This window comes from Bombus vosnesenskii, unplaced genomic scaffold (genome assembly GCF_011952255.1).
Source record: "Bombus vosnesenskii isolate JDL3184/JDL3185 unplaced genomic scaffold, Bvos_JDL3184-5_v1.1 scf7180000013267, whole genome shotgun sequence".
In the NCBI taxonomy this organism is placed as follows: Eukaryota; Metazoa; Arthropoda; class Insecta; order Hymenoptera; family Apidae; genus Bombus; species Bombus vosnesenskii.
This window is the reverse complement of record NW_022882927.1, coordinates 7,673,517-7,691,222: the sequence shown is the minus strand read 5'-3', so window position 1 is coordinate 7,691,222 and position 17,706 is coordinate 7,673,517. Positions and strand designations below refer to the sequence as shown.

The window sequence follows — 17,706 nt, the reverse complement described above, 5'->3', positions numbered from 1 at the left end:
GAGCCTGTTGCTTGAACTGAATTAATTCGCAGTTACGTCAGTACGGTAGCGACCGAGTGATCGTTGCTCTTCGCTTCCAAATGCGTTTATTTGGCCGATTTCGAATAGACTGATTCTGTAAGCCCACGGGCGACGGGTTTCAGAAGAGTTTCATGGCTGTATCGATCTTCTATCATCAACATTGTAATGCGTTATCGACGTATTATTATATTATAAAATGGTGGAAAAGAGAATACTTTTCCTATCTTTTACTGTTACGATATTAAAGTAATCTCGTATTTTTTTATAAATATTCTATTACATTTAAATTTAGCAAAATTAATAATATTAAATTTAAAAGAAAGTTCGTTGCGCTCTCTTCTTCAGAGTCGGTCCCTATTAAATATTCAAAAACTAAGTGAATTAAAACTGGGCTAAAATATTCACCGATATTTTTATTTAATCCACTAAAGATAAGATCGAATTATAAGACAACTTAAGAAGCCACTGCAATTTGTATTTTAACTTTAACTTATTTTCCATTCAGTGATAAATACAGAATATCCTATGATCGATTTAGCTATTATTAATTATGGAGCATCGATTATTTTCCAAGATACATAGGACGTGTTGTTAGTTTCGAACGAATCAAAACACTTTCGGAAAAATTTGTTGACTACCCAGAGAGGTCTTTCGTTGGAAGAACGAAGTGTTTAAGAAAAGTCGAGGTGGAGGGATTTCGGTTTCGAGATGGAATGGGCTTTCGCCTGTACGGTCCAGCTGTTTCTCTGTCCGCCATAAAAACTGGTGCATAGCGCTCCACTGGTTCCCCTTCTTCTCGTCTTATTTTTCTCTTTCTTTGCAACGTTAATTTACATTATCATCCACACGCGCACGATCGAGCATTTCGGTATATTTTATATACGACGAGAGATTAACGACGTGCGATTTTCATCGATTCTCGGGACCTTCGAGCGAAATTTCGATCGTTAAGGATCATCCAATTTTCCTATCTTCTTCTCTCTCGTTCATCTCTTTCTTTAATCTTTTTTTATCCCCTGTTTCGATTTTAATGGTACGACAGCTGCTGGACGGATAATTAAATTAACACCATTCGTTGGAAGATAGCCTCGGGCCAACGACGACTTTATGCGCTGCAAATGAAAATACGAGGCTTGTGGAATTAAACGAACGTGGATGGAATGAACACGAGGAAACGTGCCAGAGAATTACGACTTTGTTGTTTTTCTGTGTGGCCATAGCTTTCTTTACGGCTTCGGATTTTGAGTACGTCTTGACTTACTTGTTTGCTTTTATACCAAACGATTATAAAAGATCTGGATCTTGGCAGTGCTTGCACTTGCTGGAAATTTTACGGGTACCTAAATGGTAACGAGTTTCTCGCGGTGATCTAAAGAATCGTGAAATAACGAGTTATATGCTGCGTGCAATTTGTGTCATGGATATTGAAGGAATGAATTAGTCTTTCATGTTTGGATTGGACGGCATGACAGGAGGAGGTTGGCAAAATCTTGGGACATAATTGTCTATACTTATTTCGGTCGAATAAAATTAATACATAGATGCTGAAAGTGTTCGATATGCAAAATTAAGTTCATTTAAAGTTCAGTCCTCGGTATATACATTCAACGTAAACTGAACGCTCAATCCCAAAAGTGCAGTAATAAAAACGATAAAAAATTCAGAATTAATAATTATTCTACAAATACAGAAATATAAAATTTGATGTCATCTAATCTCAAGTCCAAAATCACGTCCTGTGATAAATATCCTAGAAACTGAAGACGTATAAGTGTGATCTAGTCTCAAATCCACAGTTTAACGCTCAAGTTCATTTCACAATAAAAACAGCCAGAAGTTGCGAAAATAAAAAATTTGATACAACGTAATAAATCTTTCTATTAATTCCACACGCCCATTTTAACACACGAACGTTCCAAAACATCAAATAAAACAAAAGTCAGAGGAATTATTATCAACAAACTCTCACAGGATTAACTCACTACATGGACCGTCGTATTTCGAATTTATCGTGAAAACAGCCTAGAAAGTTTTTCGCGGCGCAACGGGAGGGCGAGGATTGCGGAGAGCCGCATGGTAAAGGCTCATTGTTCATCCCTGCCGTGACACTCATGGCGGTCCGCGTTATATACGAGGCCTACGGTCTCCGGATGCATTGAAAGCACAGACTCCTTCGTGTCGCTCCGAGCAGTAACAATGCATAATAATGCTCGAATGGCCCGTATGAATTCAGATTCTGGCATCGCTCGCAAATAAGCTGCTCGAGAAAGAGAGGGTGCAGCTCGAACCAATCCGAAGAGAGACGCACCAATCGAAAAGGAAGAAAGAAACGAGAAAAGGAAGAAATCAGAGAAAACGAGAGAAAGAGAGAGAGAGAGAGAGAGAGAGAGAGAGAGGTTTTGCTCGAAGAATACGTGAAATGGAAAACGGAGAAAGTTCGACCGGACTGATCGTAAATTTTTGGTCAACAAGCATCCACGTTTTGACCGAACAAAAGAAGAAGAATAAACCTTACCTTTCAATTATTGTTTCAATTATCTTCAATTCTCAATGCGTAAATATTCTTTACAGATTGAATTACGACTTTTCATGAGATTACGCAAGATTTTACAAAGAAAGATAATCTTAACCAATAGCTTTCATATTCATCGTTCGTTGTTCTCGTCTTTCTCCATCCTGACTTCTCGTTTGCTTTCTTTCTTTTTTTCTCGTCCCTTTCCTCGCTTGACGAGTACGTATTAAATCGTGAGTATATGTAACGGACACCCTAGATTTTATACGACGTCCCCTCGAGGACCAAGGGGAAACGAATCTTTGGAAATTTCCATCTGCTGAGCGAACAGGTCGATGGAGAGACTCGAATGGGGACCGAAGGTTTAATTATCGGGGTCCTAGGTTCTGGTTCGCGGCAAAAAGAAGAGAAATTTTGTGTTTGCGTTAGACACGGCATAGAAAGGTGCGATTTCAAATTACGTCTAATCTTTCTTTATTGGTTCTTTCAACGTGTCATACATTCATTACAGATCGAATCACATACATACGTGGTCTAATCATAAAGTCACACATTTTGTTTCATCATTGAAAATGTCTCACGTACGGGGAACATAGCGATAATGTCCCAGCGGAAGTCGGAGCAAAGTTAAGATAATATATAATTCACACGACCGTGAACACACAAACCTTGTCCTCGGCTTTCGAAATTTCCATCGTCTGGTTTTAACTTTCGAAACGCGTTTACTTTAGATGAGCACACTTCCTCTAACAATGATAAATCCAACCAATCTCAAAATGGAATCCGATCGAATCAAATGTAAAAGCAACGCGAAAAAGCTAAAAGAATGTACGAAATTGCAAACAGTTGCTAACAATCCGCGTAATTGCACGAGGAGGAGGCAGAGAAATTTTTGTTAACGTTCGACCAGTCGGAAACCAGCAGGAAGCACGGCGTTTCCGTTTCTCCTTTTACGCTCGTCGTTCGGCTCGATCGAAGATACGCACGAAAGGTATCGACACAGAGACTCGAAAGTGTGCAAATAGAGCGAATGTGAAGGGGTTGCGGGCCACGGAGGATGTGTTCAACTTCTAACTTCCAACTTGTTCTAAATTATAGCGTACACCGGTACGATTGACGAGGATCGGTTAAATGGGATCGGCGATGACCAGTATAGCTCGCAAATTTATTTTAGCCATTAGCACCGTGATCATGACGGATCTTTATACGTTTACGAGAAATTGAAGAGCACGTAATAGGCAAGGATATAGTGCAGAAATGTGTCTTGTTTCGCGAAGAAATAATCCTATGTTTAACAGTTTCGCGGAAAATTCTACCGAAAAGTTTAGTTTCTTCCGATAACTTCGTTCATCGCTGAATATTTCTTCTTTAAGGCTCATCGACAAAATATACCGGATGTCGGACGGGTGTGAGCTTGAGTTTCGGGCGTTGCTCCAGTTTAGCCGCTAATATTGTGTAGAAAGTGGCGGGTAGGGTTCTTGTACGGTTGGAGAACGGTGGCGGAGGAGCAAAGAGAGGTGGCGGAGATGGTGACTGTGCAGGGTAGAAGAAACTACCACCGTTGAAGAGAGGAGGAGGAGAAGGAGATTGGTAGGGTGAAGGCAGACAGAGACGAATTGAGAGAGAGAGAGAGAGAGAGAGATGCAGACAGAAGGGCGGAGGAGAGGGGGAGGGACTAGGTGATTGTGTTAGAGAGCGAGGCAGAGCGGAATGGAGGGTTCAGACGAGGTCAGGTCACGGGACGAGCTGCTGTGCTCGGTCGATAGAACGAAGCTACCACCTATGCTACACATTGTGCTACCTATGGAGAATAAACAGCTATACACACTTGCGTGTATATGTATGTTGCCGGCGAAATGTGAAATTTGGTCAGGTCGTGTTTTGACCAGTTGAAACTACGAAACTTCGAACCGTTTAATCTGTTTCAACATACGTTGCGAAACATATCGGTATTTTGTTTAATTTCCAGCTACGTTTAGGTAAAATGCGTTTTACAATAGAGAAAAGAAGATATCTTGGAATTTTTCAATCAATTTTTCTTTCACCATCTGCTTTCAATTGCTTGACAATTTCAGTTTTTATTAAAGTTGTATCCTTCATTGAGTAAAGTTTCCGATAATATAAACTTTTGACAAGTTTACCAAACGTTTTTGCATCTCAACATATTATCAATTACGTTTTTTTTAGATACGCTATGTAAATTCATTTCACAAACCATGACCATTACTCTTGCCGCGCTCTCTTCTTATACACACAGAAGAGATTTCCCCCGTGAACGGTAGTCCGAAGTAAAAGCAGCGGGAGTATCAATTCGCTGATAGCAACGGCACGATCCTCCGCAAAAACTTAATCGACCAACCATCGACTTCGTTGGAGTTATTCCGACGCGAACGAAATATAAATCACGTGTCTTGACTTTTAACTGCTTCTCGGTACCTTGGTTAAGACATACGATTGAGGTATCATCGAACTGGTTGGCAATCGGACCTTTTTCATGATTTACTATGTGCTTCGAGATGAAACGCGTACAAGTAACTCTTTCGCCTCCGACTGTGATACCATTTCTAGAAAATGAAACGTTCCTCAAAGGTATTTCTTGCGTTAGTAATATTTTTCCGACACAGAAAAGAGTACAAAGCCAGGATTATTATTTTGCAAGGGAGCAAATACATAAATATTTCAATATATAATATCTAAAATGCAATGTAATATCACGTGTTATTTTGATATTGGAATCTCGGTTAAAATAGCGGAAAAGAAGTGAAATTAACTTGTACTAATAGAATCATAAGTAAAAAAAAAAGAAAGAAAAACAGGGATATAGTAAACATTGACGTACCTAACCTGTTGATTAAAATTTGACGTGTACTCTTTTCCCTGTCCACCAGACACCTACTGGCAACACAGCTTTCTTTTGTATAGTAAAACAATCGTAGTATAGAAGTGACAGAAATTACGGCAACGTGCTTAAAAGAATAAAAAATAGAAAGCAGTATGGACACAACATCCGGAGGATGTTCGACCTCACGCGTGGCCGTTTCCCGCACTTCCTCGTACGGTGTGAGGCCGGTTTGCCTCATGGAAGACCTCGATAAGGTCGCATTAAGGATTCAGGAACGGCACGACGGTGCAGCATCGCGAGAACACGCGCGTCGAGGTAAGTTGGAGGCGGCCCAAGAGGCTGGTGCCAATCGTGGAAAAAGGAAACCTCCAAGACTGCGATAGAAACAGACAGATGGTCTGTTCGACTAAACGATCGATACCGTGTTACCGTGCCATTTTTCTCATTTTTCATTTCGTCCTTTTCTTTTTATCATCGATTCACGTGTTGACAGAACCTCTTGACTACTACAATCATTCATTCTGAAGCGATCTTTGTATATTATAAGCGATTATGGAGCCTGTTACGTTTTTTGAAAACTTTTATAAACCAAATTGCATGCGAATATATATGTAATTATATTAATTTATGTACGTAATGAATATACGTAATATACGTAATTACAATATCGATCGAGTTATCCATTGATTTTTATTTCAATCGAGTTATCCATTGATTTTGATTCAAACTATAATATCTTATAGAAAGTATATTATACAGGTGCAATATTACGTTACATTTGTTGTTATAAACAGACGTCGTTGTCTGTACAATAAGCCGAGGAAAAATTTTCTGTGTTAAGGGGTTAATATACGGGGCGTTCGATATAAAAGTCGCCACGATTTTTCAGATACTTTCGACAATCTGTCAAAAAGACATTCGGAACAAAAGTTAGTCAGCACTAAATCGATGAGAGATCGAGCAATATGTCGTGAATCTCGAGATACGACAATAACGAGCAAAATCTTGTAGGTTACATGTTTCATTCTAGAGTTTCCTTTTTGTCATGGATCTTGAGGCACGATTGAAAGATCGAACGACGATCGTGGAAATGACTTTTACGATAAAACGGAGTCAAAGTCAAGACGGAGATCTGACACGGACCTCGCTCAACTCGGTCAAGGCAGAAGACCGTTAGAGCTCGCAGGACACACTTTATACATAAGGTGGGAAACAGAGAGGGAGGGAGGGAGAGAGAGAGAGAGAGAGGTCTGTGAGTATCGCACTTTCAGCGAGAAGAAGCGTTGGAGATGACACGATCAATCGACCCGAGCTCATGATCCGCTTCTATCACCGTCCTTGCGTGTATCGACGAAAAAACGATGAAATTTGTACGATCCTCGACTCGTTTGAATATCGCGTATGTGACTTTCGAAATTTCTCTCTTTGTAATAGTGATCACGGTTTTGTTGGTTTGCGGTAATAAGTGTAGTGGTGATTGATCGATGATTGAATCGCTTGCGTATTTATTATGAGCCGTTAAGCGTGATGAAGTTAGAATAAAAAAGGTGTGAGAAAGCGAAAAGGATAAAAAAGTTAAATAAACTAGCTATAAGTAAGAATGGTTAGTAAAATGATAAAGTAAAAAAGTTAAAAAGGGATAAAGGTAAAGTGGAAAAGCTATAATTAACTAAATTTGTTTTTCATAGTTTTTGAGATCGAAGAAATCCACGTGTCGATTGTAATTTCTTGAGTAAACGTAACGGAATAATTAGAGAGCACGAAGAATGATTTGTTTCTTCGAAAGTTTCTCGATGATACCTAAAGAGAACACGTGCTTCGGCTCATTCCGAATTAATCGCCGAATACGAACACAGAACGTAGAATTTTAATTAATCTGACCGACCCAATTCAAAATAAATTCTGAACACAGAGATAAAAAACATTTATTCAATTCCGCTTAATAGCTACACTTCCATTGACTAATTTACAAGGAAGTTGGACAATGTCCTTGACTTTAATCCAACTGTTTTCTTCAAAATTGGATCTGTATCTTTTGATAAAAAAAAAAAAAAAAAAAAAAGAGAGGAATGTAGAAAAATTAGGGAAGAAGAGTTTCATACAAGCAAACGATTTATTTAATGATACAGAAGCATGGGCATTGTGGTTGAACCAATGGTAGAGAAGTATAAGGTCAAGGTGAATCTAACGAGACGATGGTTCTTAAGAAGCGGGTCTTAGCAAACACAAATTAACCTCTTAAATTATCTCTCATTCTCATTGTTTAGCTCCACTTATTTAAAATATATTAAACAGATTAGATCTAGAAAAGATTAATTTCGACAAATTTAAGGCGATATTTGAAAATATTTTGGAATATTTGCGATAAAGCACATTTGTTTGTCAGAAGCAAGAGTGAGATCGTGGCACAAAAATTCGAGGACAGTAGCATTTAACTGAAATATAATCCAAAGTGTTATACAATCCAACAGTACCAGTTGAGGGTTAAAATCATCAACTAGAAAGAAGGCCAGAATATTTGCGTCAGAGAGAACGAAAGCTCTTGCCAGTATCAATTCTGCACTTCCATCTAATTCGATTGATTAAAACTCATCGAATCGCTCCAACTTCGATCTTAATCCGCAGAAATTCTTGATCCATCGTAATTGAAATATACCTTTAAGGGAAAATCGACCACACAATCTACGATCACGAACAATTCGAACACGATGAATTTTTCATGTAACGGAACGACGAAGAACATTTTCTCTGTTCGCCACGAAGCGTTTAATCCATTAGCGACCAATGACACTTGTTCTTCTCGCAGATAGGAGCGGGAGGTAGAAGGCGCGTTTCGTCCGCAATAAAAATGGGGTCAAATCCCTCTTGTGGGCCAAGGTGTCGCACGTGTTAGGTGATCTCCGCTTTCAGTAACAATCGCACAGCGCGTCCGCGAGAATTATTAATCGTATCTGCTATTATTTGCCGCTTAGACCTCCGCGCGAGATACCAATCTCGGGTATTTGTGGTACTGCCTCTTTCACACCGACCACGTGATTCATTCGCACATTGTATCGGAATTTCTTGAAACGTACGATAGCGTAAGTTTTCCTTTTTTTTTCTTCTTTTTTTTTTTTTTTTTTGCTTAAGATCCGAAATTAATTTTAGATTTCTATTGGAAATAAATTGAGGGGTTGATATGGTAAACGACGTAAGTGCCAGAAACAGAGATTTCCAATATGTATAAAGAAACGTGAAAATTTACAAAAAATTGCCATGAACGTCTAGCGTTTATTATCTTCACGGATTTAGAGGTAAGATAAATAGTAAGAGTAGATTGGTTTCAACCACAGTTTACTTGATATTTACGATCTTAGCCTCTGTCTGGCGATAATCGTAAAAGCTACAATAAATTACTCTAGTGCTGGTAACTTTTATCATCGTATTCTACATGGAATTCACATCTTGTTTCATTTTCACGCTCCACTGCGTCGAATAAGAAGCTATATACGTTTTTCACGACTAATCGACATGGTACCCTTAACGTTATTGTAATACGCCCGACCTTTTTTGCACATCTCTTTTATTCTCTTCAACGTTTCGTCTACTCTGCTATTTGTAACAAAGGATGTTGATCCGTTTATATTAAACAAATATCGTTATTACATAAATTATTTCCATATAAAAGATTGATTTTATATTTCTTTAGCGTTTGCGTCGTTTACCATAATTTTTTAAATAACAAGTATCGAGTTGGTTCGTTTATATTTATTCTTACGATCGACTTATTAAACGCAGAATATACAGCCAGCGAAATTCTTCTTTTTCTTCTGACCCTCTCTCTTTTATTTCCTACCTTTTTTTTCGATTAACGGCGTATATTCGTTCGACCCTCGCGTATATCCGATTCGCGGGATCGCTCTCGACAACATTGCGTTGGAATATCTGTTTGAGGGTTGCACCCCTCAGACAAGCTCTGATGTATACATTCAGCAAAGGGATTTTAGCGTGGAGAGGAGGAAATCATCGGATACCGACTGCGTTATCATTCAAACGAGCGTATTTGATCGATGCTTATACGACAGACGCTTCGATGCTCCGAGGGAAGAAAAGCGACAAGTTAGAGGGATGGAAAAGAACTTTGGAAATGAAAATCGAAAAGTATCACCCTTCTTCTCTTTAAATACTTAATTGTAATTTAAGATAATGTTTCTTCGTCTCTTGCGTTAAAAAATTATCCAGAAATGAAGAGGACTTTTCCCCTATTTTCATTTCCACCTCGAAACGCGACTTGCCCTTATTCGCGTCAATAAAACAGCTTAACAAGGTCCGCCACTCGGCCTAATTTCCACGGAAGGTATTTTCTGTTCATGGACGTTTCCATCAACGGCGTGTCTGCCAAGTGAAATTTCCCTCGATCCACCGACGCGTCTCGTGGCAAATTAACGAACATCGATAATTAAAGCACGCAAGAGAAAAGAATATCTGTGGCCTGGTTGAGGTGTCGTGACCAATCTTTCTACCCTGTTGAAAGTTTAAAGGAGGAATTTTCCTCGAGATTTTTCTCGATCGCATCACTAATGACCTTCACCTCCGCGTCTTTCGTCGGTTGCCCATTGATCGTACGAAGAACAGCCAAGATCTTGACCTTCGATCGAAATCAATGTTTTATTCACCCTTTAATCGTTTGTACTATATTTCAATTACCGATCGAGATAATTTCAAGTATCTTATTTTTGAATGATTTTATTTCTTTCTTATTTTTCTGTAACTTATTGTTACAGATATCGAAAATGTTCATCTCGCGTTATTTTCCATTATTCGCTATCTTCTTACTTTCTTACGGTTTTAAAACAGTCTCACGATGAAACCTTCACTTTTCTCATTAGAAAGAAATATCAATTGCGTCGAGTTCCTATCGCTTTCGTCCTTCTCTACGGCTAATTTATCAGCAGAATAAATTAAATCATATTTCTCACAGTCTAATAAAATCCTAATGAAATTGTACTTCCAGCCGCTATTAATCACTAAGGATCGGAAAATTTTTTGCATCTCGTATACATCGGAAAGCAAAAATTACTGTAATTATTATCCAGCGATACAGACTGATGCTCGGTTTATTAAACTTACGTAATATTACGTAAAATCATCTTTTTACGTAACAGTAACATACAGATACACGACGTACGGATCCAGATTGAATCGATTAACGTATCCTTCTCTGCGATACAAATATTTATTCGCTGTATCCAGCTGAAATCGATTTACCAAGTTTGGCCACCTTCCCAATTTCCGACAATTCACGATAAAGCGTATCAACGTTTCAAGTCGATCTTTCTGCAGTCTCCGCCGCTATCAAATATATTTCCACGTCAATAAATATCCTCGCCACGTCTTCACCCAGTCGATTCGACCTTCGACAGATCGATCCACGTTCTTCCTACGCTTACGTTTTAACGTTTATTCGAAATGAAATTCGTTCAACTCTATCCTCCGCGCTTTTGCCCAGTAAATATGTATGTAAATATGTAATATTGCCCAGTGTATATAGTATACGTTCGCAGGTGATGTTTAATGGATGCGGCCCTAGGACATAATTCCGATTGAGAAATACGAACCGTGAACCGCAGGTCAAACGTTATCGCTCGCGCGAACGAACAGTTCGGAACCGCTCCTAGGAATCCGTGGAACGGTTGATTAATTAACGGTGCTCGGGTCGGCTCGCGGTGTCAATTATCCGGACTCGTGCGTGCCAATGGCTCGGATTCGTGCAGATGGACTTACAGAATCGAGGCCGCTGTTCTAAGATTTTTTTGTTTATCACGTTGCTCGTAATCGAACGAAAGATCGAGCTAGAGAGAACTATCTGTGTCAAATATAGCCCCGATCCTTCGTTCGAATCTTAACTTAGAACGCAGCTAACAACTGATGATATATGCATGTAAAACCTGACCTTTTATATTTCTGGAAATATTTCTTTATAGAATCTATTTATTGCGGTGAATATCGACGACAATCGAGAACGTTTGTCCTCTTGTTGCTAACCTAATCTTGGATAACCGTAGGAGATTTCGAGAAATGATGGATATACGTGCGAACAAAACAAAACAGCTGCGTATCGTTATTTTTAACAATAACCTGGCACTTGCTTAAATTATTCCAGCGCTACTTCACCATCACTCTGTGTGAAATAACGAACACGACGCAGAGGCGTGCTTCGTGGAACTTTGCACTTTTAAAAGAGACCCGGTCGGAGCAGCGATCCCATCGTGGAATGCAAATCTCGCGAAATGGAACCGTGCTATGGCGGAATTAATAAGCAACGGAGGGCAGGCGGGCAAAAGGAAACTAAGTTTTACGATTATTCCTCGTCGCTGTGAGAATCGCGAGCGTAACGAGCTTCCATCGACTACCTTTATAAAACGGTGATATAGTCTTGCCCCGCCACAGTACTGTTACATCGAATACTTTGCATTTTTTTCTCCGACTTTACGCCGTCTTAATGAGCGAACGTTACGCTTAATCGAGCTTCTAATACGTGATACGTGATACGTGATTTCATTCAGCGAATATATTTTCGGTTTCGATTCACTCGATTTTTTATAATAATTTATTAAGCCGTTAAGTTGGAATATTAAATAGTAGTCTTGTTGCGATTACGGAATTTGTCGAATTTGCCTATCTTTCATAAAATGAATCGTCGATCATCAATTTTAATTAGCCAGCAAAAAAATATATTAGTTATCCGACGAGAATCTTACATATCGAATACACGTGAACAAATTGCTCAATGATAAGTTCAAGCAACGTCTGGCTTCCAAATTCAATTCATAAGGTCTGTTTCATAACACGATACATCTTTGTATTCATCGTTATTCAACTTTTCAACAATTCATATTTGAATTGTAATAGCTTTGACACAATACTCTAATACAAGTAGCTTCAAGAAAATAGGAAAGAAGATCAGAAATTCGACGATCTTTGTAATCTTGACATCTTTGAATCGCTATCGTACTAAGATATCCAGAAAGTAAAGATTCATAATGTAAATACGACTATTTTCGTAAACAGTCAAAGCGGTGACTACACAGTTTCTAACTGCTATTGTGTAAAAATTCACAGCGTGAAAACGACGTGAACGCGAAGATTGACGAGAGAGGATTTTCAGAAAATGTCAGGATATTCTAATTGTGCGTGGACTAAGGCGATGTCTTTCTCGATTCTCACTTGCTTTTTCTCACGGCATCAGCCACGGGTCCGTGAGGCGTTAATTGCTTTTATTGGTGCTTCCACTAAGTTCTCTTCGATTTTGCCAATCGAACTCGATGGTGCGCGTCTCTATATGCCGACAGGAAAATTTCCTGCAAACTTTGGAGACTACGAAGGCCAAAGTTTTCGCGGAGCATCCGGACACTTGTGACGGGAATCGATACGGTAGCCTTGAACGCGAATTTGGAAATCGGCCATTATGATTGGAGAGTCATTGCCAGTGTCTTTGATTTGTCCTTAACCCCGTTCCACGAACGACAGAAATTCTACGCTAAATTCGGACAAGATTCCGATTAAACCGGGGAATAGTCGATTTTGGCAATACGGTGTTTTCTTTGTAATTGATCGTCGCTCATGTTTCTCATAATTGATAGGTCGTCATCCCTACTAAAGGGAGAAGATCCCCCAAGGGGCAACTGTAGTCCCTTTGAAACACAGAAAAGTTTGATGGCTGAAGTTGATCCGAATTAAAACGCGCAGGGAAAAATACTGATTATCCACGAGACAATGAGGAAATTTTTTTTATTCCTGATTCTTCTCAAATTAAACTTTTACCAACTTATTTGTAAGATTTTTCTGATTAAAACGAGATCAGACACGATATAATTTAAATCGTACTTACATTTTAAATCACATTCCAGTCGAGAGAAAATAAGTTAATGTCACTAAATAAGTAACTATGCTGCGAAATATATCGTGTTTGGTCTTGTCTTGTCATAATCGTATATTGGTAAAAGCTTTATTCGATAAAGATGGAAAATTAAAAGATTCCGATGTTGCGTTAACATCGTCTAGGCGATATGTTTCTTTTCATCAAGCCGACTCTTGGAGTCCTTCTCTCTTCCACTCGCAATATCCTTTTCTATGTTCGGCAAAATGCCGAGTCTATTACATGGAATCGAGGTCTGTACGCGATAACGTGATTACCAAGGAGTCACGATTTTCCATCAATTACGGAAAAAATACTGTGTTATTTTGATTTCAAGAAAACTGAAGAAATTTAATCTGCGTTAATTCGAGACATTTAAACGCCTTTGAAATTTATTTGGCTGGTTTAAGGCTAAGTTCGCTCGATAGTAGATTTCAATTACTCAATCCAATCTTACCTTTACATTTGCTCGGTTGAATTCCACTTGTCCCGCTCTCTAAACAACTTCCTTAAACAGAGACACTTTCCAGTGCACAGAAAAACCTCGAACCTCTAATCAATTTCTTTCAATCTCAAGATCTATCAACAATAATTATCCTTGTGATTGTAAGCAAACAAGGATAACTAAACTCGGACAGAATTGCATCTGCTCGAGGCCTGCGTCGAATTCTTCAAACCAACGTACGTTCATTACCATATTTTTCCAAATATCCCACGGATTTTTGTACAGAATACGTGGTTAAACGCACGAACAAAAAAAGAAAAAAAAAAAGAAATTCGAAGCTCAAGAATGACCAAGCAGTCGACACGCGAAGGTTTCTTGGGTAATTTTCGCTGAGGTTCCGTTTTACGGCGCGCAGCCTTCGGTGGCGACGAGCCTTGGGACACTTTCATGTCGAGCCTACGATCGATTCCATTGATTATCGACACTGAGGTTAAGGTTGGCCTGTCGTTTCAACGGGGTGGCACCGTGGAAAAAAAAAGTTGGTGCTCGCCATCGATTTTCCGCTCGATTCTCGACCTGATCGCGCGATACCACAGGTCCACCGTTTTCAATTTCTCGAATTATCGAGCAAACCCGTTTTCCGACTGACGAAGTGGAAAAATATGAAAGGATTCATTGGCTGTGTTTTCAGCAAACGAAAGAAATGTTTTTTCTTAAGCAAAACTCTCTAGAAAAATTGACGTAGTATATCACAAACAATTCTCTGCGGCTAAACCTGCCACAAGCCAAATCGATCAACTTCACTTTCTATCAATTTTTTAGTCTCATTACACAAGTGGATTATTGTTTGCCAAAAGAAGAGGATTGTGTTCAAAATGGGATAATCGAATTTTTTGGATAATCGAATGACTCGCATTAAAATTATGTTCTACATGAAAAATCATAATTCTTAAATCATTCGGTGATTCATTTATATTCTATAAGGGTCTGTAACGTGTATTTGTACATTTTGAAAATTGTACAATACGTTTTATCGTATGTGTTTATAAACTTTCTCACATAATTCTGATTGCCTTAGCGTTCTACGACTCGGTACAACTGAAATATCCATAGCGTCGTTATTACAGGAAAATTACGGACTGCAATCGTGATAAAAAATGTAATCGTTTCACGATGAATGATTAAGAAATTAATCATGGCCATTGGTTACAACGACTTTTAATACTTTCCTTACTCGTTAATCATTGATTACTGGTTATCGAACAATCGATAATCATGATCGTTAACCTGATTTTATATTAATATAATATACAATAATTTTCAATCATTAAGCGGATTACGTTTTCCCCAATTCACGGGGACGTTACAGTATACTAGCTTGTATCTCACAGTCGAATGAATATGCACAATATTTACCAGACTAACCGATGTTCGGAAAACCGATATTCGGATAATAAAGGTTGCGCTGTAGTAACTTCCAAGGTAAATAAAATAATTCCCAAGGTAAACCGAAGGAAAAGAATCTACGACTCTGAAATTTATTTTAACCACGTTCAATAAAGATCGACGAAGAAAGCGCGCGATATCCCTCGTGAGCGTAGAGATTACTAACGGAGCAGAAAATACGGAAAACTCGGTGACCCGTGCGTAACGTGTTAACTTGCACAATTTCGATGATAGAAAAAAAATAGGACACCCAGAAGAAACAAGGTCCCAGGTTTTCCACGAAAACAAACGAAATCGGGTAGCGACTTTCTACGATTATTCACGCCACTGAATCATAACCGGCTCGTTAGAATGGAAGGAAAACCGTCTGACCATTAGGAATACGTATTAACCTTTTCGCGGTTCGTATTGCCAGACGTAGTGGTAAACAGAGAATAAAGAAACAGAGATACGAAAGTAGAACATGTAAGTATGTACATGCACAATTAAAACACAATGGAGGAATGTATGAATACAAATGAATAATAAATAATCTCGTTTTAATTACTCAAGGATTATCTCGTATTTAGTTTCACTGTGACAATAATTTTAATCTGTCGACGAGTTTCGGCTGAACTGAGGGATCACTCAGAATAACACGAGCTACGTAATTAATTTATTTGCTGACTCAACCACTTAAAATTGCAATGCTCAAGTTTATACTATTATACTATTGTTCTGTTCACGCTAATAGAATAATACTAGGGTCTTTACAATAATCGATAATTACGCAACATGTAAAGTACACTAAGAAATATATAAAATCTCTAAACTGTCGTACTTGCTAGAATCTTTAAAACAAACGTCTCCTTAGCCTTATTTAAACATTTATGTTCATAGAACTATAAATTTGCATGAAGTAGCTACGAAGTAACTACGAGCCTCTCTTTAGCTTTTATTTAATCAATTATGAATCTGCATAAAGATCCGCGATCTAGTAACGATCTACTTCCATAAATTTGTTCTAATTGCAAGTCGTCACTGGAACATCGTGTATCACATAATATATTTATATTCTCTATGAAGCAGAAAGGATGGTCTCGATTGTGGTGGTCGAGTAGGAAATCACGGAGGTCACACGGGGTTATGTCTCCCGTGGGCTTGGCATAGAATCGAGGAACAGAGTGAGAGTTGGTGTACACGAAGGATGTCCTCGAACGCTCGTTTTATGCGTCCTAGACGACCTCACCGTCGAAAATAACCATTTCGATGGTCGCGTCTACGTATACCCACGCCTTTTCTCGCCCATTGTGCGCTTTCCCGTTCAGTATCGCCGCGTGCTTGCGCAATCCCGGAAGCGGCGCTGCCTTTCGTTTCTCCCGTGGAACCAATAATCCGAACGTTCTTGGCCAATGTTCTCTGCGAATTTGTTCCGTATGAATCAGTATATTCGCCAGAAGAACATAGCCTGTGATTCGTAAGAAATAAGGAAGGATCTAGACCCGTTAGATTCGAAACTACTCAAACTTTCGAAATGCGTAATAAGTGTACGAGACAAAGAAGTGGAAACTTCGACGAATGCAAAGAATTAATTAACGTTGGCAGATGACAGCGATTTCACGATAAAAATTTATCAGAAAGCAGATATTTTTTATGAAATGTCCATTGAAGTTTCTAGGCTGACTGGTCCAGAGAGAAACATGTTTTTAATTCGATTTATAGTTAAGTTAATAGTATACTTTGGATAATCGAGAACTTTTGTATGGGACAATAAGCGGTACCTGGGAAGGGCTGCAAGAGTTCTGCCGAGTTTGAATAGATTAAGCCGGAAGTGTACGGGTATGGGTCTAGGGAAGGAGAGTATAGGAGTACTGCAAGTGACAAGTTCGCTAACTAAATCGCTCCCCTCTACAGCGTAACTGTAAAGGATTGTATACGAGAACAGCTCGGTTTTAAACACGAAATTCAATTAGAATAAAAATCACCATTAACGTCACACGTTGTCGCGTACAAAAGAGCTTTGCGGCAAAATTCGTTAGGGAATGTTTTTAACAAGGCTACAGAGAAGAGTGAAATAGAAACGACACACAGGCGATGTTCGCGTAATAAATGCATTAGGATCGTCGATATTAGCGACGATATCTTTATGTAACCGAGGACGAGTGATGTCACTTTCGCATATTCACAATGGCTACGCGATGCCACGGATGCGAATTGCCGGTTGCTGCTTCTTCGTCCTCGTTAGTAAAATACTATCGATTACCGTAGACCCCATAAAGGAAGGGTTAAACATTCCCGAAGACTAACTAGGAATTATCTAGCCGCGTCAATTTTCCTCGAAGATGCTTTCGCACTAGGAGACGATGCGGAAAAGTGAAAGCAATTTCTTCCTCGAGAAATTAACAAGATCGAGCGACTGTACAGAGTTTAAGTAGCTTTCCTATCGACTCAAATTGCCATGAATTTACAGATCGACGTCTTACAAAAATGTTTTACAAAGATCTTACGAGACTCGATGTACGAATTTTTATGCTTCTACTAATTTATTACATTTATTATTATCT

The 17,706-nt window shown here is 38.9% G+C and overlaps 1 protein-coding gene across 1 annotated transcript in view; it reads right to left on the bottom strand.

The window, feature by feature from the left end:
- LOC117230665 (protein roadkill) overlaps positions 1 to 17,706 on the bottom strand; it is a 126,438-nt gene that overhangs the window by 45,031 nt on the left and 63,701 nt on the right. The gene's annotated exons all lie outside the window — the stretch shown is intronic.